The sequence below is a fragment of the Ochlerotatus camptorhynchus genome, unplaced genomic scaffold (assembly GCF_037179485.1).
Source record: "Ochlerotatus camptorhynchus isolate MF236.1 unplaced genomic scaffold, CSIRO-AGI_Acam_v1.1 ptg000603l, whole genome shotgun sequence".
NCBI lineage: Eukaryota > Metazoa > Arthropoda > Insecta > Diptera > Culicidae > Ochlerotatus > Ochlerotatus camptorhynchus.
Genome location: NW_027041083.1, coordinates 64,288 through 92,247, shown reverse-complemented (window position 1 = coordinate 92,247; position 27,960 = coordinate 64,288). Strand labels below are relative to the sequence as shown.

At 36.5% G+C, this 27,960-nt stretch overlaps 2 protein-coding genes and 1 long non-coding RNA gene across 6 annotated transcripts in view; 2 read left to right on the top strand and 1 right to left on the bottom strand.

Annotated features, from left to right (window-relative positions):
* The window catches only part of LOC135714066 (uncharacterized), a 51,028-nt gene that overhangs the window by 13,204 nt on the left and 9,864 nt on the right, over positions 1–27,960 (top strand). The window lies entirely within an intron of this gene.
* LOC135714057 (uncharacterized) lies at positions 5,869–6,926 on the bottom strand. Its single transcript, XR_010518800.1, has 3 exons — positions 6,770–6,926; positions 6,494–6,705; positions 5,869–6,427 (listed from the first exon to the last, which is right to left on the bottom strand). It is a non-coding gene; the product is annotated as an uncharacterized LOC135714057 (long non-coding RNA).
* hts (adducin 1-like protein hts) overlaps positions 12,704–27,960 on the top strand; it is a 55,149-nt gene continuing 39,892 nt past the window's right edge. For 2 of the 4 annotated variants that reach the window (XM_065237334.1, XM_065237333.1), the window contains exon 1: positions 12,704–12,801. The gene's annotated coding sequence lies outside the window, so the exon portion shown is untranslated. Of the gene's footprint in view, positions 12,802–13,139; positions 13,162–27,960 lie in introns of those variants that run through there. The other 2 variants (XM_065237335.1, XM_065237336.1) reach the window with 2 other exon arrangements.

The window sequence follows — 27,960 nt, the reverse complement described above, 5'->3', positions numbered from 1 at the left end:
ATTATTACGCGTTTCACACCAAATTGGACTAATAAGCGCATTTTCACTTATTAAAAAGTGTGATAAAACTGCAAGTTTACGTCTAATCGTCTTGGTGTCTTGGGTGCACTTATTCCTTATGATGCAAGCAATAAGTGCTCCCAAGACATCAAAACGATTTGACGGAGACGTGCACTTTTATCACATTTTTTGCATTTTTGGTACAGCCCAGTTTCAGTTGCAATCAGCAATATTATTTTGCACGTAAATCAATCCAAAAATAAAAGTCATGTGAAATGCTGGCTTCTAGCAAGGGTTTTTTTTTCCTTTGGTTTGTTTTTTCCGTCGATCTTGTTTTCCGTGCTGAGCACCAATGCTACCGACGTGCCAGGAAGGCAGCTCCCACACCTGGACCCTACCTATCGACCCATCAACTCATGAACCGGGGACCAACGGCTTTACTTCCCATCCGAAGGAAGGCGTGATCAGAGATGTTATGTCTCAGAACATCCCGGCGGCGCCGACTGGGATTGAACCCAGGCCTGCTGGGGTGAGAGGTAATCACGCTTACTACTACACCACCGGCGCCGTTGTCTAGCAAGGGTTGCCGATTAGAAATACTCAGAGGGAGAGATGGGCGGAGAAAACAAAATACAATTGGGTTCTTTAAGGGTATTGAGGTAAATGCATATTCGTAATCTGCATTAAAAATGGAACCCAAACCCAAAATTTCATCAATTTTGGTACACTGGAACTTTTTTAAATAAGAACGATTACATTTGCAAAAATCACCTTATTAGCGCCCCTCGGTGTCACTTTGTATGGGAGCGAGCTGTCATTTTGTCAGTTTAGTGTCAAACAGTGAAGTTATTATTTTGCTTTAAATCTTGGTTTAAAAATCGAGATGAAAGTGTGTGGGTTCGAAAAAAATATCGCTGTGGTCAGAAAACGAAGCTCTTTCAAATGATATAATAATCATAGAAAATTTAAAGTAAAGAATTGCTGACATAAATCTTTATTTCTGTATAAAGAACTTTGAAGAAGTTTCACGAATGGTTGGTCGGGGTATTCCATGTTTGAAGTCATGTGAAATCAATTTAAAATAAAAATATTCGTGTTGAAAATAAACGTATTTATTTTTGTTTTGTTTGATAGCTATGCGAACAATAATAAATATGTTTATTTTAAACATGCTTCTCATGTTTAAAATAAACATACATATTTTGGAATTATTTGAGTAGATGAGTGCAGGGTAAAGCAAAATAAAACGGAAAGAAATGAAAAAAAAGATCTTCGGGCCTTCGGGCAGGGCATCTTAATTCCTGCTCTTTTCGGGTGCGATTAAGGGTGACCTGTGGGTATTGGGGTCCTGGTCCGGGATGCGAGGACCCGTCGGAGTGGGAGTCCGGGGGTTCCAGTTCAGTGGAACCGATGCAAATTTGTGTTATTAGCGTCGTTTTGCCGTTTCTGCCACTGGTCCTTATACCGGTTTCTTTCCGTGTTCGATATCGGAGGAGGATCCGGAATGGATTAGGAATGGATGACCGTTTTCTGTTGAGTTTGAGCAAAGCTGGGGCTACTTTTTCCGAATGTAACAAGAAGGAAATAAAAAGGCATGACACGCTAAAAACCGTTTACCCAAATCCTATATTGTAGAAATAAACATGCTTTTGAATTTAATTCAAACATAAATATTTTAGTTTTAAACATGCTTTTGAATTTAATTCAAACATAAATATTTTAGTTTTAAACAAGCTTTCAATTTAGTTTGAATAATTCATATGTTTAGAGTTCAAACATTTATATTTTTGTTTTAAATGAACAAAATTCGTATCCGTGGTTGAGAAACACACGAAACATAGAGGTGATTGAATTTCTATTCGATTGTAATACTCTCAAATTTAATTTAGTAAGAATAAGAAAAATTCTAATGGGAATGTTCGATTGGCTCAGATTTTGACAGTTCATTTGGCTCAAAACATTCCATTCGCTCTCCCTCTGAGTATTTCTACTACCGATCAATGACGTTTATATAAAGTCTGGGCCAAAGGGCTTATTGGTGTTAGTGAAATGTGCAAATCTAGATAGAGCTGGAATTAGGGCGTAACAGCTTTTGTAAACAATGACTTCTCTCGATGATTTCTCGAAAGTCGTGACTCTCCCTGGCAAATTGTCATCACCATCGAGTAGGGGAATACTTCTCCTACCCGATGAATATGTTGCTTTGTGTAGGCCTGCATTGAATTCCAAGAAATCAATGAGAGAAGTCATTGTTTACAAAAGCTGTTACGCCCTAATTCCAGCTCTATCTAGAAATGTTTAGTGGTGTTCGTATTTTATTGCAATGTTTATCTTTTTACACGAAACAGCTTTTGGCAGTGACGTATTTCTATCTGTTCTCAGTATGTTGGCAGTGACGTATTTCTATCTGTTCGGAGATGTTCAGCAATGTTTACAACATTTTTGATTCTAACACCAGCAAGCTGCCTGTTGGCCCAGACCTTATATAAATGTCATTGACTACCGATGCCTTTTCCGCATCCACTGTCATTACGTTCAGGCCAAGGTGCTTATATACAGGTGATGCAGCTTCGACAGTTTGTGGGCGAGGAGAGCGCGGGGAAGAGGGGTGACAGTCAATGAGTTTGTTTGTAAACATTGGTTCGTTTCACGGTTTTTGCATTTACGAAGGCAGATTACCAAAGTTAAATTTTAATATATTGAAATGGCGTATTTTTGTGCAGTTAAAGACTGTACAAACAAAGTTTCACTTACTAAACACGATCAGAATATCGTATACCATAACTTTCCAAAAAGTTTTGAACAAAAGGAGGCTTGGATACGTTTTTGCGGTCACGGGAAGGAGTGGAAACCACAAAATAATCAAGGGATTTGTTCAGAGCATTTTGAACCTACCAGCTATGATTCAAAGTACCGGATCCGGCATGATGTAATAGGTGCAAAAATGGTTAGGTGTCTAGTTGCGAAAGGTAGGAAAATAATCTTATGAAAAAAAGTGCTTGATTTAATTTTAGCTGTGCCCAGCTGCCGAGCACCAGATACTCTGTTGCGTTCCGGAATGATTTCGGCATTCTATGAAGACGACGCTATGAATGGTAATTGATGTTCTACTTATGGATAATGTATATGACTGAATTAATAATTATTTTATAGATTCCGCTCTAAAATCACCCTCTTATCTGAAATGCACCAGATTTGAAGAAACATCCGCTAATGACTCTGGAGTTTCTCTGGAGATGTCGCTGAACTTTTCCTCTTCTAACCGCGATGAAGAACTAAAAGGGGAGCTGGATATAACCTCGGACGAAAGACAAAATGAGCATCAATCTAAGGACCAATATAATGCTGATTTGCAAGCAGCCCAATCGATGATCGTTGAGCTGAAGAAACAACTAGCTGAGACTGCACAAGGTATAAATGAACTCCAGGCTGCACATTTGAAAATGAAGCAGCAAGAAGCGCAGATCATGGAATTGAAGCTCGTGAATCGTAATTTGGCATTGAACAACGAAACAGAGACGAAATTGCTGAGGAAGAGGTTAAGCGCATTGGAAAGTAAAGTTGCAGCTTGTGAAACAGATCACCTTGATAGTGACCAGTTTGTAAGTCAACTACGATCTGTATTGAAGAGCGTGTTGACGGAAAATCAACTAGACGTTATACTTGGTCGAAAAAAGAAGCCTCACTGGACAGCGAACGAAGTATCCACTGCTTTTACAATCCGATATTTAAGCAAACGGTGTTACGTTTACTTGAGAAATGAACTGCACATTCCTTTGCCCGGACTTTCAACACTATCATCTTATGCCCAGCGGATAGATATGAGAAGCGGATTGTTAGGCAACGTATTGCAGTCTATGCAAATAGTGAGTAAGTACGGTTCAAAAATGTCCATATTCATTACATCATTGCAGTTATAGCTAATAAGCCTTTCTTGTTCCAGGAATGGATATGTCGGAAAGAGATTTAGTCTCCGTGTTAAGTTTCGATGAAATGAGCGTGCGTCAGCTTATGGAATTCGACGCAGCAAAGGATGAAATCATCGGACCGCATACACACGCACAATTCGTAATGGTTAGAGGTCTTTTTGCTAGGTGGAAGCAGGTGGTCTATGTAGCGTTCGACCAACCTATGACCAACACAATATTACTTGATATTATAAAGGAACTGCATAAAATCGGTTATCCTGTCGTTGCTATCAATTCTGATAATGGTCCCGAAAACTTGAGCCTCCGGAAAGCAGTTGGTGTCACAGAAGACCACACATTCTTTAATCATCCGGTTACCCAGGAAAAAAATCACGTCTTTGGAGACAGCCCTCACAATCTCAAGCTGCTCAGAAATTGGTTCATCGGGGATGGCATCATTTGGAACAACAAAAAAAATCAATTCTCAACTTGTACGTGTATTAATAGAAGAGCGCGCGACATGCGAACTGACACCATTGTTCATGCTGACCATTGGACACGTGAAAATGAGTTCAGCTGAAAAACAAAATGTGGCGAAAGCCGCTAAATTGCTTTCCCATACAACGGCCACGATGTTGAAAGAGCGTTTTCACGGTACTCAGGATGCAGAAGAATCAGATTTGGTAGCCAAATTTATCCGAATATGCAACAATTGGTTCGACGTTTTTAATTCTTTCACTAAGTACGCAAAAACTGACCTCAAAAGATCATTCACGGGTGCTAAAGATCAATTACAGGCTATAGATGCAATGCTCGATATGATGTCTAACATCCGTGGAATCCGACAAGGGGGTGTAGTATGTAAGTCATTAGCTACCTTTCAAAGGTCAATTATTATGTCTATAAAATCATTGAAAAACCTGTTCCACGATATGCAGTGTAAATATGGTATAGCGTACATTTCTACATTCAAGGTAGCTTCTGTAAAATTCATCTGCTTATGTTGATCAATATACATTATTTTTTATAGCTCAACCAAGATTTGCTAGAGAATTTGATTTCGCAACTCAGAACGAATGGTGGTCTAAACGACAGGCCGACTCCTCTAAGCGTAATTCATCGTTTACGACTCATAATTCTTGGTAAAACACCTGGTATCACCCAACGCAACACAAACACTGTGGAGCAAGGTGACCACCGGGACGAATATGTTACAGCTCACATGTTTCAGAAAGCGGATGTGGAGTTACCGCTATCGATCGAAAACAATTTGAAAACTTACATGAAACAAATCGAGCACTTAGGTATTTCTACATATAAAACGAGGATAAATTGACGCAACATATTATTCAATTTTTTTTTCAGATACCCCGCCCATTGCTGACGGTTTACACTACATGGAGAATCAAATACCCATGGAGTCTCTATCCTTGATATCGGTAGCTTCTGATATTCTTCAGAGCTACCAGGAAAAGGATGGGTTTGTGTATTTGCTCGGATGGGTGGCGTTTAAGCTGAAAAATTCACACCCTGATTTGGGAAGTAAAACAGCGGAAGTGAGCGGGTCCTTAAGCAACGCTCATATGCCTCCTTTTCTGGCAAATTTATCATATGGTGGACTAATGGTGCCCTCCGAAGCTTTTCAGGTCATGGGAAAAGCTATGGAGAAGATATTTATTTTATGCCATGGAACTTCTGGCTTCGATTTCAAACGTAATGTTGTGAATGATGTGACAAACCGGATTTTAGAAAGGTACCCGAAATTCGATCCAACGGTTGTAAAACGGTATATTAAAATAAGAACAATTGCAAGGATGCGTTTTTCCAATCTGAAAGTACAAGGATTATTACCCACAGTCAGTGATCATGACCTTGATAAATCCAATCGGAAGCGCAAATCCAAAGTTGCTGCAGAAATGGTTGTTAAGAAGAGCCATTTAGATGTCGGAGTAGAGTCGAGGCCAACACGATCCAGCCAACATTCATATCGTCAACCTCTTCAACGAAAGTGGACCGAAAACAAAAGGCATCTGGTTAAAAAGTACATGAAATTAAGCTCTAAATAAGCCAATCATTGGTAAATCTATTTTGACAGTAAAATCTATTTCTACTGTAAAACTATAAAGTATAATACAAATTCTTCATTTCAACCGTTTTAAAATTCCATTTAGAGTTGACATCACCAAACTGATACTGATTACTGATTGCCGATAATTGAAGATCTCATGTTTGTTTCCTTTTACCAAACAGATCCTTAAATTACTCCGTGATCCAAACTTCCAAAACACTTTTTATTGATTTCACTTCCGCTGCATGGGCAACGACTATCTGAATATATTTTATTGGTATATTATTACACTGGAAACACCAACAATACTAAACGTAAAATATTCGAGCAATCTTATGCTAATCACTAATTTTCCCTAATTGGAACCTCCGTTAAGTAATTGAACCTCGTGAAGAGTGCATTGTTTATAGTTGTGCTGGATCACGAATTTCGATTGAATCTAGTGCTAACCCTAAAATTAAAACCATCGAATATTACTCCGCTACTTTCGAACCAGACACATATTTCAAGTACTCACTTCAATTCGGCTAAACTCCATCAATTAAAGATTGTTACTGTCCGTTACCGGCTACCGTCAGGGATCTGACCCGATCGTAATGCATCCAGAACATAGCTCGCTCAACATAATGCACGACATTAGTTCCTGCTGTGGCTTCTCACGCACTTACGGTTTTGATAGTTCGGCTGAGGAGCTTGTTTGATAGGCGATATTACTGTCCGTGTTTTTACCTAGAATGATATTCACACTTAAGTTAGTTGGGATTATTTGAAATCAATCTTCAATAGTACTTACTTTTACTCCAGAATGCTTTCTGCATTTCACATTCAAAGAGAAAAAATAACTCCAGCTACTCATAGTTTGTTTATAAACAAACTCATTCGACTTCAAGTGCTAAATCAAACATGGCTGAATCTTGAGTTTGACACATTAGAACACCTATATATAAGCACCTTGGTTCAGGCCTTTCAACGGCTAAATAAAACATAGCAAGCATAACTTTTCAAAAGGACGTAAGTCGCATAAATAAACAAATCGATATTTTGCATCAAACCGAATAGATCAGTGCACGGTCCCTAACCTCACTTTTTGCTCCCTATCATTTTGCTTCTGAGTAAAAGAGATAGCAACGAATGGGAGCCAAAACAAACCACCCAAAACTGTCAAAACTTACGGGTGAGAGAAGAGTGCGGCAAATCTTCGTGAACTGATTAATATAAAATACCCCGACCAACCATTTTGTTAATTTTCTTTAATTTTCTATACATCGATCTTCAAAGCCATTCATAAGAAAAATCGATAGCGATCGTCACCATTTCATGAATAATTGTAAAGATGCTAAAAGTCTAATCGTGAATCGTTTATAAAGATCTGTCTCAAAATATTGCTACCAATCGTTACCAATGTTAAAATATCGATTGTGTTGCCAGATCAAAATATCGATTTCTGTTGTAAAATCAAAATATCGATACACAACTGCTGATTTTATTTGTGATTTTTATCTGCATAATTTCTAGTTTCGATCCCAGGCCATCTGGGGTTTACTGATTTCGTTGTTGGTTGCTAATCCTCGGGTCCACGGCTGCTGTTGATGAGCTTATCAACGACAGGCAAACACACTCTAGTATGTGGTGTATTGAAATTTCTGTAAATCTTTTCATACATGAATTCAATATTGTTTTGTCATAACCATCAACCAGTCAGCCATGTAGGTGTAATAGAGTTCAAAAAGGTATTAATTTTCCTCATTCACGGACAGAAAATTGTTTGCATTGAACCAAACAAAACTTTAGTTGTATTTAAACAAACAATTCCGGTTGAAATTATATTGCATTTTATTGTTTCTATAAAACTTATTCAAATAAACTCAACATAAGATTCTTTTTGTTTTAATAAGCCGCTTTTCAATTGCAACTATTGTAAAAATAACAATATTCTATTATTAAGCCAACAATAGTTAATTTTAATTTAGCATTTATTTGCTGTGTCCATTCCCCGGGCCATGAATACAAAAATAACTACCAACCATTCCCTCGTTTTCACCCGGACAAAAATGTAAACAATAACAAAAAATTTCTCATTTGATTAAGTATTGTTTTTAATTGTGAATTTCGGGAAATAAGTACGAGATTTCCGAAAATCTTAAGACTTGAGGTAAGCAAGTAAGCTGCAGTTCAAGCTGCAGTTGTTAGATATAATCAATTTTTAAGTTTTTTTTTCCTTGATTTTTTTTCCGTCGATCTTGTTTTCCGTACTGAGTACCAATGCTCCCGACGCCAGGAATGCACCTCCCACACCTGGACCCTACATATCGACCCATCAACTCATGAACCGGTGACCAACGGCTTTACTTCCCTTCCGAAGGAAGGCGTGATCAGTGATTTTATGCCTCAAAAATTCAATTGCAATTCTGTTTGTTGTCAAAAAAAAAAAAATCGACATTATTTTTGAATCAATAAACATATTGTTATTTCTACTGCGTGAATTGTCAGCCTTCATAAAATAAATTTGATTGAATCAACAAGATATCTCTTTTAAAAACAAACATATTTTTCTTGTTGACCCAGCTGCCAAATTTGACAGCTTACGTCAAAACCATGAAAGCTCTTGTAAATTCGAAAAGATTTTCTCTTTGATTTAACAATCCATGGGTTTTAAGGGACAATAATGCTGGATTGTTGAAACAATAATGATTTCTTTTTGCAGCCAAAACAAAATGAAATTCTTATTGCACAGCAAAAAAAGTTGTTGAATATTACATCGAAACTGATGCAACCAGGTCAATCCATCGATTGTGTAATATCACATTGTACGATGTACATCGATTTTGCGAACAAAATTACATCCATTGATGTAATATTGTATCTGCTTTTTGCTATTACATCATTATTTCATACATCAGCTTGAATTACGTTGATCGATATTACATTTTTTTTTTGCTGTGTGCATTTACGTCAAATATTATTACGTTTAAAATATTTTTTCTGCGTGTTGGGTTCCAAATGCCGAGAATCCCACCACGCATGCTCTCACGGGTTATTAAATATAAAACGTGAAGAACTACAATGGTAAACATTTGCTGCGTCACGGCCATCGGTCTTCTCGTTCATTTACCAGCAGATTGCTTCTTCCGATGAAATGCCGAATATGTCGATAAATAATATAAACATTGCTATCTGTCACCTGGTGTGTCTCGAACGCTCGAACTCTCGAACTCTCTTTAACCAGCGATGCAAATCGATAACAAGGAGATTATAAATGTGCATCGATGGCAATCTTTGTTGTTCTTTGTCAAAGTTCAAAGTTACGATGATATCAATATTTAAATATTTCTTGATGAATATTTGTAAAGAATACTAAAGTCCATGTGAGATATCGAAATTAAAAGAAATTTAGTATGGCACCTTTATAGATTACTATCATATGACCGATGAAGAAATAATCTTAAATGTAAGTATCGAGCAATAAAGATTTTTAAATGTGTACATCGAAATCATAGAAAATTTAAAGTAAAGGATTGCCGACATAAATCTTTATTTCTGTATAAAGCACTTTGAAGAAGTTTCACGAACGGTTGGTCGGAAAAAGCTTTTCCTACGAGTTAACGAAAAACAAGGTTTGAAATTGTGATGATTTATGGAAAATATATTTAATGAACACCCTATGTGACCTTCTTTCATTGTTTTTAAAATGGTGTTCTTACACCCTTATATTGTCAACATGACTTAACTGTTAAAATTTGATGATAACACAAAAACTGCAGATACGCTCACAGTGAAGCGTCGTATGTGAAAAAACAAAGTAACCACTATCAATCAACAAATGCGTCAAGTTTGTATGTTTGTTTTTGTATTTCCGGGAGCAACATGTTTATTATTTCAAAAGTATTCTAATAAAATTGCACTTTAATCTTGACTTTAATATTGAACATTTTACGGTTTAGCGACTTTGCAGTCAATTTAATTGTTTATAGGAAAGTTTGAACATACTGAGAGGTAAGCACATATCGTCGGTAAGAGACATGTGTGTGAGAAAATTTGCGAAAAAATCTAAGGGCACCGGTGGGATTCGAACCCACAATTCCCATTCAGTACACGGGTGCATTGCCAATTATACAACGGTGGACCTATGGTCTACGGATGTATTTGGCTAATGACACATGTTTGTTCACATCGACTGATACTGAGTGGTTGCGGTACAAGCACATATCGTCGATAATAGACGATTGTTGTGTATCAGAGAACGCTTGCGCAAAAAGGCTAGGGTGGGGAACGGATTCGAAACTCAAATGTCATTAGCCAAATACATCCGTAGACCATAGGTCCACCGTTGTATAATTGGCAATGCACCCGTGTACTGAATGGGAATTGTGGGTTCGAATCCCACCGGTGCCCTTAGATTTTTTCGCAAATTTTCTCACACACATGTCTCTTACCGACGATATGTGCTTACCTCTCAGTATGTTCAAACTTTCCTATAAACAATTAAATTGACTGCAAAGTCGCTAAACCGTAAAATCAAAAAGTAAAAGTAATTGATATTCATCAACTACGGCCCGGTGGTCGGAGGTGAGGCCGGCAGCTCAAAATGTTAGAGTCATACTGTACTGGACATATTTCAGCATGTAAGATGAATAACAAAAATGAGCTGTGTTTGTTCACATCGACTGATACTGAGTGGTTGCGGTACAAGCACATATCGTCGATAATAGACGATTGTTGTGTATCAGAGAACGCTTGCGCAAAAAGGCTAGGGTGGGGAACGGATTCGAAACTCAAATGTCATTAGCCAAATACATCCGTAGACCTTAGGTCCACCGTTGTATAATTGGCAATGCACCCGTGTACTGAATGGGAATTGTGGGTTCGAATCCCACCGGTGCCCTTAGATTTTTTCGCAAATTTTCTCACACACATGTCTCTTACCGACGATATGTGCTTACCTCTCAGTATGTTCAAACTTTCCTATAAACATTTTAATATTGAACTTCACAAACCAATCTGACCAGCGCTTTCTTAATACGAAAAACACAAAACGTATAACATCTGACAGCAGATAATGCGGTTGATCTCTCATCTCCGCTTTTAACATCAATTATTTCACAACTCTGGGTAGTTATGTAAATAAACCAACCAACCGACAATTCCTCAATCCCGACCAACCATTCGTGAAACTTCTTCAAAGTTCTTTATACAGAAATAAAGATTTATGTCAGCAATTCTTTACTTTAAATTTTCTATGATTTCGATGTACACATTTAAAAATCTTTATTGATCGATACTTACATTTAAGATTATTTCTACATCGGTCATATGATAGTAATCTATAAAGGTGCCATACTAAATTTCTTTTAATTTCGATATGTCACATGGACTTTAGTATTCTTTACAAATATTCATCAATAAATATTTAAATACTGATATCATCGTAACTTTGAACATTGACAAAGAACAATAAAGATTGCCATCGATACACATTTATAATCTCCTTGTTGTCGATTTGCAACGCTGGTTAAAGAGAGCTCGAGACACACCAGGTGACAGGTGGCAATGTTTATATTATTTATCGACATATTCGGCATATCATCGGAAGAAGCAATCTGCCGGTAAATGAACGAGAAGACCGATGGCCGCGATGCAGCAAATGTTTACTATTGTCGTTCTTCAAGTTTACGTCTATATATTTAATAACCCGTGATAGCATGCGTGGTGGGATTCTCGGCATTTGGAACCCAATGAGGAAAATTTACACCTTTTTTACCTCTATTACACCTACATGGCTGACTGGTTGATGGTTATGACAAATAAATATTGAATTCATGTATGAAAAGATTTACAGAAATTTCAATACACCACATACTAGAGTGTGTTTGCCTGTCGTTGATAAGCTCATCAACAGCAGCCGTGGATCCGAGGATTAGCAACGAACAACGAAATCAGTACACCCCAGATGGCATGGGATCGAAACTAGAAATCATGCAGATAAAAAATCGCAAATAAAATCAGCAATTGTGTATCGATATTTTGATTTTACAACAGAAATCGATATTTTGATCTGGCAACACAATCGATATTTTAACATTGGTAACGATTGGTAGCAATATTTTGAGAAAGATCTTTATAAACGATTCACGATTAGACTTTTAGCATCTTTACAATTATTCATGAAATGGTGACGATCGCTATCGATTTTTCTTATGAATGGCTTTGAAGATCGATGTATAGAAAATTAAAGAAAATTAACGAAATGGTTGATCGGGATGCTTTTCGAGCTGCCGACGTATACGTACTGCAAAACAAAAACCGGTGTATCTGATTTGACGTATGTGAAAACCCTTCTGTCAAATAGATGAATCATGCAGGGTGTATGTAACAATCAAGGTGTGATACCGACGAATCAATCAGGGTGTATGTGAGTAGTACACAAGTAAAAGGTGTATGATTTTGTTTTATCAACAGTCTTGTCTGTGTTTGCAAAACTCGACATTTTTCACAATTCTCTTAAACGCTATCCTTTTATCCAACTAATAGCACAAACAGATTAAAAAAAATAGCATTAACTTTTAAATAGCATTTAATAATCTCATATAGACATTGCTATCCAATGTTTCTAATTTCCTATCCAATGTTACATACGTCCTTTTGAAAAGTGATGCTTGATAGTGTATCTGCTCCTGAATATTTAGAAGAAAAATTCATCTGGCAACACTCTGCTCTTGCCTCTTGCGCAAAGATCGTCTCATTCCGTTCTAGTGCAGTGAAGTAAAAGTGTAGTTGACGGCTCAGTGAAAAAGTAACCAAGGAGTTTCAAATATTGTCTCAAATAAGGTGAATATTATATACTTTTGTAGATCATTAATTTCTACATTGGTTTGTAATGTAAAAATAGAGACCATTAGTGCAGATTCTGGAATATTTTCTATTTTTTTTTTTTTTCGGTTGTCATGGTTTGGTCAAACTTTTCATATACCTGAGAGCAAAGGGCGTATACCTGACCACACCGAAAAGTGAGAAAGTAAAAGCGTGTATGGAGAGAGCAAGAGAGAATGTATGTATGTGAACTGTTAATGCGTGCGTAGTAGTGCAATCGCACAAACAGGAGCAGAAGAGAAATTTGGGATTTTTTGTGTCCGGAGATGTTATCAGGTGTTCGAAATTGCTTCAAAATATTTGTGTTTGTATAATTCGGTGAGTACCTATGCAGACAGTAGTACTATCTGACTATTCTATGAGTTTATATAAAAATCGGTTATCGAAATATTTGCATACGATTTTTTTTTAATTAATGTTTGTTTGAGATGGTAGGTTAGAGGCTGTTCATTAACTACGTAGACATGTTTTTTGCGATTCTTGACCCCCCGCCCCTAAAGCCCTCTAGCTAAAGTATGGACGACTTTCACCACAAAACTGAAAAAATCTGTTTCAATCGAGCAAAGCGGTGCATTTTGACGGTTCGATTAGAACAACTTTTAACAGACGTCCATACTTTTACTGTAGGGCTTTACCTCCCCCTGTGTAGACAAATATTCATACAAAACGTTTAAAATGTGTATGAGTCGTGGATAATTACCCCCCCCCCCCCCCTAAACTGTACGTAGTTTATGAACAGCCCCTTAGTAATTGGTAACTCAACAGTCCCATCAACAATAAAAGAATGTTGAAAAAACAAAAATTTGGTAGAGGTAAATAACCGTAATCCGGCTTGAATCCTTAACAAAAAAAAACTTGTTAAAATATAAAAAAGACGCATCGATGACATAATTCTTGTCATTAATTATTCAAACATATTGTTACAAGGGCTGTTAAAGTAGTGTGAACAAGACATACGATGTAACGCTATGTTCAAACTACAGTTATTACAACAACAACAATAAAATATCCAGTCTGGCATACAAGTTGTTCGGAGTTATGTTATAATGTTAAACCTATGAGGGAGCATGCAAATATAACACGTGAAATTTAGGGAAAATCATTCTAGTCAAAATTCTAGTACTACACAATGTTTGTGTTGATTCGCTATGACCGATAAAATGAGGGGTTCGTGGATTTTCATTTGTTTCGAGGGGTGCATCGATTAACTTGGGACCGAAGATAGTACCAGAGCTGAGTCAAAAAGTTGAGCTCGTTCCTTCAGGACCTTCTAGTCTTAGAGTTACCTCTATGCTATAATCAAGCTTGCATATATTTTTTAGAGATGTTAAGTCGTAGGCTAGTTCATCTCTTTAGGCTTGCAAATGCTCATTACAGCTAAAATGCTATTTTTCGAATTTAGGAAGTTATGAAATATTTTAATGATAATTATTATTTACAAGATGCAAGAAGAGAAGGTAAAGTGTTTGTATGATACATAAAATCTGGCTATTAAGCTTTCAGAGGGTCACAATAGCGATTAGCTGTAACGATGAGCGAGCAATCAGCGATCACAAAATCGCTTGTTGTGACTTAATGAAAGCAAAATTGACAAATTGTCTATGTCAAACTTTACCACCCATTCTTACTTCTTACAAATAAAAATTATCGTTATAGTAGGGTTAACTACCCCATTTCCGGCCTATTAAGCACAACCCGCACTTTATTTTTCTTAATCTAGTGCAGTTTAGCACCGAACGGAATGTTATTATTACTGATGGTTTCCAAATTTATTTACCTCTCCGTATGTAGGTACCATAAGATTTGAAAAAGAGAATCCAATCGTTGAGATATTGTCAAAAGTCTAACACTGCTTTTTGACGCCAAACTCGGCCTAATGCATTGAAACGCCAATGATAGCACTTCGGCCTATCAGATGAAGATAAAAATAGATTCAAAAGACTTTCAACTCTTCCATTTGCTCATACGAACGCTATGAGACAGGTACAATCGCGTCATCTGTCGCCAAAGGTAAATGCTTCGAACGAATTTGATAGCAAAGATTACACCCTCAGAAGAAAGTTTTGTGTATTTGCTCATTTTTCTATGCGTTGCTTCCACCTTCACTCATGCGCAGCGCTATTGCATCTGTCGCTTGGATTCTGGCAAATTTGCCAGTCTTCTTGATTTGATGTCTTCGATTTTAGCGAAGACTACATATCAAGAAGACTGGCAACTCTTCCATTTTCTCAAACGACCGGTATGAGACAGGCACAATCGCGTCATCTGCCGCTTAAAGGTAAATGCTCCGAACCAATTGGATAGCAAATGTTCCATCCTCAGAAGAAAGGTTTGTGTATTTGCTCTTTTTTCTATGCGTTAAAGCTAGCTGATCTGCAATCACCTATGACAACCTCTATTTGGCGACCGGTCAAATACGATCGAAACCTATTAATTATATGATTTGAGCAGTAGCTATACTGAAGATCCGAGAGATGTCGCCCCTTCAGTGGTAGGAAAATCATTTTTGCAGTATGGAGAATATTAGAAAATCCACGATTTGTGACTAAACATGCTTTCACAGAAGGAAACAAATAAACGAGTGTTTACCTTATCACCATAGTAATGTACTCGTGCAATTTTTGCGCACCTAAAACTGCCCATAAAGACGATAATGAATAAAAACTGAAAATTTTCATGCATTTCTAAATGGTTTCCTACCATTCCCATACATTCGAAGTGACTGGTCCTCTGGATGTGGATGATGTCAAAAACAACAAAACATGATTAATTCAGAAGATTACCGCATACACCGAGCCTGCCGAGTTTAGTAATCGCAAAATATACAACTCTCTAATAAGGAAAATCCCCAAAGGCTTGGTAGCCATCATAATGAAGTAATGAAATTGGGTTGTTAGCGGAAGGTTCCGATTCAACACATTGTAATTTCATTTTTATACCTATGATCTTGACTTTTTTACCTAGGAGATGAGTACTTAAGGGGGTTAGATTTTGATAAGTTCTTTAGTGGGAATGACACTGATGAAGACTGCACATTGTAGTCGAAATACGTATCTGTCATGGATACCAAAATTAAGTGGAATTAAATGGAAGATAACCTTTTTTGCCGAAATAAATGGTTGCAACATGCCGTTGAATTTTTTTTTTGTAAGCTCACTAATGCTCCTTTAAGATAAAACAAATTATGGTTCAATGATCCCATAAATATGATAAAAAAAAATTATAATTGTTTAATTATTATTAGAAATTCCAGGGCTGTTACAACAAGCGCGGATTTCGCGATTTTCGCGGATTTGTCGCGGATTTGAACTTTCAGTCGCGAAAATCGCGGAAACATTAAATGATGTTGCGAAAATCGCGAAGGGACTGATGTGCTGTCACAAAAATTGTGGAATTCATTGTAACCTTTCCGTCCCGGATTATTTTGGGGCTTGTTCATAAACTACGTAGACAGTTTTTTGGGATTCTTGACCCCCCCCCCTCCCCCTGCGTAGACAATTGTCCATACAAATTTTTTAAAATTTGTATGGGCCGTGGATAATTGCCAAACCACCCTCCCCCATAAACTGTACGTAGTTTATGGACAGCCCCTTGCTGTCATCAGTTTTGTTGTTCATTTGGCTCTCAATTTTTTACCGGTTCAAACCAAACACCCTGTAAATAATCGAAAATGATCTCAATTCCATAAGTCACACCGGATTTACACGGAAATTCCCTGAGGTCTGTCCAATGTGAGACATTTTCCTTTTTTTCCAATATGAACATAGCATTTTTCGTTGTCAAATCACAAAAGAATCGTAGGGGAATTTACGTATTCTCGTCAATCTAAGCAGCGTCTGCACTTCTACTAGCATTTTCTCAGCGTCACGCACATATATGATGTGTCTGTTTGTTTACATTCATCTGCTGCTTGCTTCTCTATCCATTCCAATCGACAGAATTTTTCAAAACGTTTTGAAAGCGTTTTTACAACGCTCCAAACTTCTCAGGTGAGTGTGACTATTGTCGGCAGTCTCTTTTTCTTCGGCAACCTTCCCATTAGAACTGCGTGTTAACCAGTTGTTCTATTATCGGCAACTCGAAATCAACCTTATTTTGTAGTGCGTATGCTTTATTTGAAGAAAAATGTAGCATTACTGGATTGCTCGATCGTTCAAATATAATCAGATTGAAGCTGAAAGGCTAAACAATCGTTTGGACACATTCAGGGAAGTGCGTTGATGGGAAAACATAGTGAAATTAACGTTTAAATTTTGGTTGCCGAAAACAGTCAATGGGTGCCGAAGCCAACATTTACCCTATATATGCGAGTAATTGCTATGTATACTCGATATTCTAGGTTCTCGAAATCGTCCTTGAGTTCAGTTGATTTGTTCTATCAAGACTCCAATAATGTCTGTAGTATCGAAATATGTCCAAACAGATTCAAAGTGTCTATGTGGATTGTACTCGACCTATTGCTACGTATACAAGATGTTATAGGTTCTGAAATCATTCTGGAGATCAGATTATTTTTCTACTAGATCACCCAAGACTAATTCAATATCTGTAGTATCGAAATATGCCCAAACAAATTTGCAGTGTCTATGTGGATCATGCCAACCTATTTCCGCGTATACCAATTGTTCTAGGATTTCCAAATCGATATTTCGATACTACAGATATTATCCTAGTCTTTGTTGATCTAGTAAAACAAATCATCTGAACTGCAGGACGATTTGGAGAACCTAGATCATCTGGTATACGTGGACATAATTATTTATTTGTCGTCAATCAGTGTAGACCGTTTTTCAATAGTGCTGTTTCCTTACATGCTATTTTAAAACATACGTTTTATTTGAAATTGTCAGTAAATATAGACTGCATATACAAATATCTAAAAAATAAAAATTGTTTTAAACTTAACGAGATGAAATCCTAGCAGTTAGTGTTCTCCTTACTGTATCTTTAGACATCGTTAGATCTATATGCTCACAATAATTATTATACACTCTCATCATTCTTTTAATTGGTCCATTTTTACCATAATTCGTTCTGTGAGGTGACAGTTGAAATACATTTCGAGTTCTTAACATGCGTGATGGTACGTAAAAATTTAATCTGGCTAATATTTTTTTCTGAATTTACGCGTTGTGAGATAATATCATTAACAAAGGAAATCATGGAAATTGTAGAAAACATTAATTTCATTTTTAAAATGTAGCAAATCATTATTGTTAAAGATTTCCATGTACAGTTTCATATCGTCAGCATATATCAGCACATTTAAGCGATTCAACACAAACTTCACTTCTTCTTCTTCTTGTTCGCATTTCAAGCTTATTGCTTAGCGCATATTAGCTTATTGCGTGCTCTCAACATAGTGTTCTAAATGCACTTCCACAGTTATTAATTGAGAGCTTTCGATGCCAATACCAATGCATGAATTTGTATATTGTGTGGCAAGCACAATGATACTCTATGCCCAGGGAAGTCGAGAAAATTTCCAACCCGAAAGATTCCCTCGACCGGACCGGGAATCGAACCCGCCGCCTCCGGCTTGGTAATACCGTGCCTTTACTGACTAGGCTATGAGGCCCCACAAAACTTCACATCATCCACAAATAAAATAAATAATAAAGGACCTAAATGAGATCCATATGGAACTCCCGATGTAACATTAACTGGCGAGGGCATTTTTCCTTTAAAGTGGACCATCTGTATTCTTTCTGTCAAGTATGATCCAATTCATTTTAAAAGTGTACTTGTCATACCTAAACGTTTTAATTTAAAAAGAAGTTAGGGAATGTCTACCCTCCCCTTGGCTAGTTTTTGCACCTTGCTGTTGGTGGGCGGGCTTAATTTCATGCTAGTGGAGTGTTGGAGACGGTAGGTTTATGGTCGGCGTTGCTGGCTCATGCCGCGATAGAATGGCGTCATGGGCAGGCAATTTTGATGACTAAGCTGCCCCTCTCTGATAAACCACTGCATGAGAGAACCAAAGATCTAGTCTAGCAGTGATAGTATCACACTTGTTACTCCTTTAATTGAGAGCCGCGTCGTAGTACGCTTACGTATAGGCACTGACGTTGGGTGTGATACTGGCGGGTTTTGCCGCAAATCACTCTTATTTTATTTGTTTTTACGCAGATAGATTTATTTGGGTTTGCAAGGGAATTATACTATTGAAATATTTCAGAAAGTGCCCAACGGTGCTCCTTCTATTTGCGTGACAAGCTTTCATTGTTGTTTTCATTGAAGTATTACCCAGGAAACAATGTTAAACATCATTTTTGTACATGGTATTGTAACTAATCTTATATGTGCTTCATTATGATTTGGGATAAGTGTTTGAACTATGGCTCGAGTTTTCCACTGTGGTGTGCTTCTATTGTGACATACCCATATGTATTTTTGTGGTGCGACATAGTGGAAACGTGAGAGCGTAATTGGAACATATACCCTATATAATTTAAAAATCAGCTAGGAAACTAACTTCAAAATGAAGCATTTTAGTCACATGAAGGTGTTACCTGGGTCGAACTAAGATATAATAAATAGGTATAGGTCAAAATCAAAAGTACTTGAAACACGTTTAATTTTAGATTACAAGCACAAGTGCAGGTACTTAATAAAGCATGGGTTATGCTTGATTAGGTGAATTAGAGCTTTTAATAATTTATAAAATTAGACTAATGAGATATCATAATCATCAAATGAACTTAAATAAGAAACTTCAGAAAGTCTAATGACATTAAGTAGATTAACAAAAGAATTAGGATGCGGGGGGTCCGTTTAGGGAGGCAACTAACCTTTAAAGTTGTAGAATAAATCTTCTTATTTAGTCTTGAACTTTAAAAAGAAAACGCAGGCAGACCAATAGCATTTAGCAGATTAACAAGGAGAGGAATAGTTTAGGAAATAAGTAAAAGTAGAGGTATGTGACAATTAATAGCTTTTAAACTTTTAGAGGTATTGTATTCCCCTGAGTTTGTTGTACTCGATTACTATATTATTCTCTCAATACGCGAAATCTCTTACATATGCGGTTAAAGCATTTGAGTTAACTTATTTCTTAGTGTTCAAGTACTTACATTTGTAAACAGCAGTCAATGTTAATCTATGAACTAAACCATACGTAAAATCGATCTTTCCTTATGTGGTATTGATGCATGTTTAACTTTTCGCGGCTGGATTTAACGCGCCTACGTCTACGGAGCTTACGCAGAAGTGATACGCAATTCGGTAGAGCTTGTCAAACGCTTTTGAGCTTCTGTAGTATAGAATTTGTACGGTACGGTCGCGAAATCTTTAAAATGATTGATACGTGCGGTAAAATAACTAAATTGAAACAAAGCTCAACAGTAAAATAAGTAGAATATTTAGGGAGGAAACCAAAATAAATCAACTTGCCAACATAGGCTATCACATTTATTTTGGTGGCACTCTTTAAATGATAATAAGCCTTTTTTCTCGCTTCGGTTGTCTCGCACGGCTTTCGGAATTCGCGCGGTTTTCGTAACTTACATAATTTAGATATTTCGTTCGAAACGGATTTACTTATTCAATCGGTTTACTACGCGCACACGTCACAGCATTTTTTCTATAACTATCTTGAAACAATACATACGGAATCCAGTGTTCAAGCAGCCAACATAGGCTAGTCCTTCTGCTGTATTGTCAAAGATAGAAGCAAAATTTATTCAAATGGGTCAAGTCTTGAAAATTAAGCTGTCACGCAGCTCCAGCTTGATACCCAAAAAAAAAAAAAAAAAAAAAGAAGTTAGGGAATGTCTACTCTGTCAAAGGCCTTACTTAAGTCAGTGTATAAGGTTTCAACAGTATTACCTCTATCCATTGCTTCAATAGAAAAGTTTACAAATTTCAACAGATTAGTAGACGTTGACCGACCTTTAAAAAACCATGGTGATTATTTGAAATGCGATGCTTAACCTGGTTAAATATTTTCTGGTTAACAATTGCTTCAAACATTTTAGGAATGCATGACATAATTGCAATACCTCTATAGTTTTTAATGTATGACCGTTTGCCAGATTTAAATATTGGGACTAAAAATGATTTATTCAAAATTTTTGGAAAATCACCTGTTTTGAGAGATAAATTGTAAAGCCAAAACAATGGTTTAACAAAACTAGTTGCTATTTTTTTCAATAAAAATGGAGGTATTTCATCAGGACCAGGTCCTTTGCCGGCATCGAGACTATCAAGAGTCATAAAAATTTCTTTAACAGTGATATTATTAACTGATACTTAATTTTCCTGAAACATTATCCATATAGACACTATGAATCTGTGGACATATTTTGATACTACAGACTTCATCCCAGTCATGGTTGATCTAGTAGAATAAATCATCTGAACTCCAGAACGATTTCTTCTTCTTCTTATTAGCATTTCAAGTTTATTGATTAGTGCATATTAACTTATTGCGTGCTCTCAACTTAGTGTTCTAAATACACTCCCAAAGTTATTAATTGAGAGCTTTCGATGCCAATACCAATGCATGAATTTGTATATTGTGTGACAAGGCAAGCACAATGATACTCTATGCCCAGGGAAGTCGAGAAAATTTCCAGCCCGAAAGATTCCCTCGACCGGACTGGGAATCGAACCCGCCGCCTCCGGCTTAGTAATACCGTTCCTTTACTGACTAGGCTATGAGGCTCAGAACGATTTGGAGTACTTAAAACATCTGGTATACAAGACAATAGTTCTAGTAGATCAAACTAACTGAACTCCAGGACGATTTGAAGAATTTTGAACATCTGGATTACTCGGAAATAGATCATGCATGATCCACATAGACACTGTGCTTTGTCTGGAAATATTTCAATACTAAAGACATTATTGCAGTCTTGGTTGATCTATTAGAACAAATCAACTGATGTCCTGAACGATTTGGATAACCTATAATTTCCGGTATACATAGTAATAAGTCGCGCATGATCCACAAAGTCACATATACACGATTCGGCTTTGATTTGACAGCGAAAAGAGGTAGGTTCATATTAGAAAAGAAATATCATGAAAATGTCTCACCATTGGACAGACTCCAAGGAATATCCGTGTAAATACAGAACCGCGACGGAACCAACAATTGTGTTGAAACTCTGGTAATTTCTCGATTATGTGCAGGGTGTTTGGTTTGAATCGGTCAAAAATTGAGAAAACTAGAGCCAAATTACTACAACATTTAGGACAGCAAAATACGTCTCTAGTTAATGTTAAAAAAAAAAACTTGCATTTCAAATGAACATGCATTAAATTTTTTTAAATAATATTTCATCAAATCTAGGCCGGTATTATTAAATAGAATCTCATAAATTAGGGATGTTTTGTTATGTTCACTAATTACTCAGAATTTATACTATACATACATAACTATGATACAATGTTATTTTTTTAATTCGAAGGTTACAAACGATATTCCTTTAGCTCAGTCGGTAAAGGCGCAGCTACAAACTAAATCCATGCTGGAGGCGACTGAGTTCTATTCCCGTCCGGTCTATTAATTTTTCGGGTTGGAAAAATTCTCTACTTCCTTGGGCATAGGATGGTACAGGCATAAAAAGCTCTCAATTAAAATGTGAAAGTACTTCAAAAAACACTAAGGCACAAATCTAATATGATATAAGCAATAAGCTTGAAATGCCATGTAGTAGTTAGTGTACAAATGCTATTTTTAGGCAATGAAAACAGTTTTTTTTTGTCGCGGATTTCTTTTGAGAAATCGCGGATTTCGCGGATCAAATTTAGAAAATCTTGTAACAGCCCTGAAATTCAAATGATAATTTTATTAATTCAATTAGCAAGTGCATTGTTCAGGGTGGCAAATGAATTTCTGTTTTTAAATTCCTGGTATTTTTTCGGTTTTTCTGGTCTCTTTTATGAAAAAAAAATCCTGGCTTTTAATAAGTTTTGCAGATTTCCTATAATTCTTCTACATGAGAGAAATGTCTTATTATATACGTATTTAGTGAAATACTTCAAATTATATGCTTCGTATGCATACTAAACAGGTTTGAAAAAAAGTAAAATTATTATTCCATAAAGTATACTCAACGTTCGCTGAGCTGTCTCGATTTTTCACCAACCAAAGGGCATTCGCAAACTAAAATCGGAGACATATCAAGAAAACTGGCAACTTTGCCAGAATCCAAGCGACAGATACAGTAGCGCTACACTTGAGCGAAGGTGGAAGCAACGCATAGAAAAATGAGCAAATACACAAACCTTTCTTCTGAGGATGTAATGTTTGCTATCCAATTCGTTCGACGCATTGACCTTTGAGCGGAAGATGAAGCGATTGTACCTCGCTCATGCGATAGTACGAGAAAATGGAAGAGTTGCCAGTCTTCTTGATATCCATGCTAACTGGATCACTAGAATTGAATCCGTTCAACGCAAGTTTCCTCAACTGGTGTGACCCAACGAACTTGCCACCGTACGAGGAGGGTTGTCGTCTCCTGGGAATCGAGCCATTAGAGGTGAGACGGACGGTCGCTCAAGCTATGTTCGCTAGAAAGCTGCTTACGGGTGACATTGACTGTCCAACACTGCTGTCACAGCTAAATATGTATGCCCCAGAGAGGTCTCTTCGTCAACGCGACTTTCTGTTTTTGGAACCACGGAGCCGGAATTATACACAACATGAGCCAATTCGAGCAATCAGCCGGCAATTCAACAACTTTTTTTATATGTTCGACTTCAATGTATCAGCTGACGTGTTTCGTCATCGGCTACTTGGCCTTTTCCGTACCGTTGATCGTAACTATTTAATTTAAGTTTTATTCATTTAGACAATAATTGTCAGTTGAATTTTTCAATAAACAATAAACAACAATATGTTGTCTTCGTTAAAATTCAATATTTAAGATATGGAGACATTTCCAAAATTCTGGAACATGAGATGATTTCAAGATCCAAATATTAGAAATGGCTAACTTTGAAATGTTTTTAAGATTGTCTGAGTCTTGATTTTTTTAATCATGACACCATCCAGATCTTGAACATAGAATTGGAATTCAAACTTTTGGATTTTCTTTAAGATCTTAGATTTAGTAAAATTAAACAAATGCGTAACTTCAACTTAATAATTTTGATTGAAAAATTGTTGTCGTCTTAAAAGTGATTGTCATATCTTATATTTGTATGTTTGCGGCAATTAGCATACAGCTAAAAAAAAGAAATAGCATATTTTTGAACGCATTTAAAAACATCTTCCATATAAACTTCTGGAAAACTCAGGGATTGTTATGTAACAAAATGAGTAGACACATAATTGGGGCTACAGCCTTGGTTTATAACAATCATAAACAACCAGCAGTCTCAATGCAGCTTCAATGCTTGTTTGAGCAAATCAGCATTGGGGTTGCATTGAACCTGTTGATCTGAGGTTGATAATGACAAACAAATAAATTAGTAAATGTACTAACTGAACTGTCTTGCCCCTCCTTATCCTACATTGGGTACCGTAAAGGCGCCATACCTAGCTTTTAAACGTATCTCGCCAAAATCGAAATTCGATTAAAAATAGACAAGTGTGTCACCATTAGGAACCGCGTCAAATATGGTGCTGGCACGGTAAACGCTCCTATAGTTGCGGTACGTTAGAAGCGCTATTTTCCTATAGTTGTGTATTTAGTTCACCTCCTGCCGATAATATGTTAAGGTATTGCCGAAGCCGTCGTTTACCTTACTTATGTGCGAAACTGTAGTTTACAAAATTAGGCTGATAAGTTATTGTAGTAATTGGAGCACGTTGGTTAAACATTTTTTTTAGTTGATTTGAAATTTTGAAGAATTTTAAAAATACATCATGCGCCGTCCTAACCGAAAAAGTACATTGACGATCTGAAAGCTAATACATACCGCATTAAATCGTACTTCACCAGCTCTTCTAATCAAAATTGACATACATCGCTAGGTGTTTTAGTAAATGCGGTCATGCGTTGTGGTAAAAAAATCTTTCAACAAAACATCTACGAACTTCTAAAGCAAATTTTAATCTAGTTTTACATTCATTGGAGCGAATACTTTTCCTAAATTTTGTCTTCCATTTACACGCGATGTGATGTCTCTCTATTTCGACGGATGCACATACAATTGACCGAGAAGGTGATGATGTCATCGTCAAGTATACGGCTGATATTATAATAGCCCGTCACAAGTTCTTCATCATACGAATACATTAATACCAACACTTGTTACTCGGTATGACGGGGAGCGATGTGTATGTATGATGCATCCGGATGGTAGTTATTCAGCCCAAACAAATCAATTCATAATTACGCTGAACATAGTAAAAATCATAGCGTTCTTAATCATAAGGGCATAATAACTGCAATCATAGATACAAAAAATGTATTCGTTTCATGCTACCGCGTGGTGTTTTCGATTAATTGGTGCACAGTATCTTAAATTTAATGGTTTTACTTTCGATTTCATACAGCGATACACAAAAAAAAAAACTCATGGGAGGTTGTTCCATTTCTCCCCCTCCTTCTTTTCGACAGGGAAGATTTTGTTTGTCGCTTCCAACAAGTTTTAAAGCTGTAACTTCTCCGGATTTAGATCAAATTTTGATTTGAAAGGAAAATCTTGACAGTCCGTCGTTACTTGTGAACGTTTCGTTTTATGCGCCTTTTCGACAATTGCGATATCGTGATCTGCTGTCTATCAGCAGCCATAGAACCTCATATGGACGTGATAATCCGTAAATGTTTCCATTCATTCAGTGTGAGTGTTGTGTTTGTTTTTAATGTTATTAAAACTGCTTTTATTAATAGGATTAAGGTTTTAGAATAAGATACAGTCTGTGACATTGTTTTTAATACATTCAAGACGGTGATAATTAAATAAATAGTTTAAATGACGGCTTCGGCAATACTTTCAATATTATCGTCAGGAGGGTAAACAACGTCCTTGAGAGCTCAAGTTTGGCATGTATTTCAGAGCATCTATTGGCCAAATTTGAGTGGATTTTTTTTAACTCCTGACGATAATAGGTTTAGGTATTTCCGAAGCCGACATTTCCCATAGATTAATGATTAGCTGAAATTTTATGAAGCTTGAGCAAAAAAACCGCTTCTAGTGTAGGTATTCGTTTTGCAGCTGCAATCGTATAAAATACTCAGCTAAGCACTTCCCAGAATTAAGCAGAGAAGTTTACCAAAGATTCCTATAAAAAAAGTGTGCGTTCCCATTAAATTTAGACATGTTTTTTTGCGATCCCAAAATCTGACGTTTGACATTTTTGTACAGAAAATACCAGCAATGTTTTGATTTTTTCAGTAAAAGATTGCTGAATGCCAGTAAAATATTGCTGGGTTCTTGCAAAGATTGCGTATGCAAATAAAACATAAATAAATACATTTTATAAATAATATTTAGGGAGAACAAACACATTTTGTGATCATGAGCAGTTCCACACAGATTCGCAAATCGTTTCGGATCGACCGTTTACGATTATGATGAAACTTTGCACAGTTGTTTGTTATTGCCCAACATGCCATTTTACATATATGGTTCCCTAGTTTTGCACAAGACTAACACTTAGAAGAAGTTGCGGACAAGTATTGTGCCTTCCAATAAAAATATAGACAGTAAAAAATTATAATTTTTTTTTACTAGAAAAAAAAATTAAAATTATCAAAAAAAAAATTTAAATTATTCAAATTGCATTTTTTTTTTAAATTAATTTTTTATATTTATTTTGTAATTTAGATAAAGTAGTAATACCTACTGACTGTGCATTTGCTGGGCAAATCATAAACAAAAAAGTTATGAATTATTGAAAAAATAAGTATTTTCCAAAATACCACCTACAGTTATCGAATATCTTTATAATAGTATTAATATTAAATTTACAACAAAAAAGCTCATAACGCTTAAATTGCTCAAAGTTGTTTTTTTTTTCGAAATACTCGTAGGTTAAAATTCACTTATCGCATATTTTAAATTTTTTTCGCCCTTTTGAGATGTTTACTCAAATTGCATATCTTTTTAACATATTTTTTTTTTATATTTATTTTGTAGCTTAGGTAAAGTAATACCTACTGACACTGTGCATTTGCTGGGCAAATCATAAACAAAAAAGTTATGAATTATTGAAAAAAATAAGTATTTTCCAAAATACTACCAATAGTTATCGAATATTTTTAAAATAGTGTTAATATTAAAACACATTAAATTTACATCAAAAAAGCTCATAAAGCTTAAATTGCCCAAAGTTGTTATTTTCGAGATACTCGTAGGTTAAAATTCACTTATCGCATAATTTGAGCAATTTTCGCTCTTTGAGATGTTATTCGTGAGTGTTCAATCTTGAAAATATTTTTAACAAAAAGCCCAATTAATTTCCTTAAACTTTGCTGTTCACAGTTTATTAATCATACGCATGAGTTAATTATATCATGGACCCTAATAATGTATGAACAATTAATTTTTTACATGCAGAGCCAACATTTTCAAATAAAAATATTGCTTAATAGGAGACATACACTCGATGAATTACCAACAACTGACTGTAAAACATATCTGGTACCTCTATATATGCAATTATATTAACATCCAAAGTCCATCCTTTTTTACATATTCTGCACAAAAGAAACCTTTTGCACCGCCCCATTAATAAAAAACGGCGGGAAATCCTATCAGGTTCTGAACCTGAAAAGATATAAAACAGCACTGCTGTCATGCTTTTGCTCATTTTCGCTTCGGACGGCTTGGCACTTGGTCCTGCAGTAAGCAAGACCAAATCAGCAGCTAAAGGTGGATCACGGCGTGGCCACAATGATGAAAAGTAATGTATGTAAACCCCCTCCCCCTTTCACAACAACCTCTCCCCCTCCCCCCTTCACAACAATCCCTCCCCCCCCCCCTCAACAACCTCTCCTAAACCCCCCCCCACTCATCAACAACCTTTCCTACCCCCCCCCCCCCCACTCATTAACAACTTTTCCTACCCCCCCCCCCACTCATCAACAACCTCTCATACCCCCCCCCCCACTCATCAACAACCTGTCATACCCCCCCCCCCACTCATCAACAACCTCTCATACCCCCCCCCCACTCATCAACAACCTGTCATACCCCCCCCCCCCCCATCAACAACCT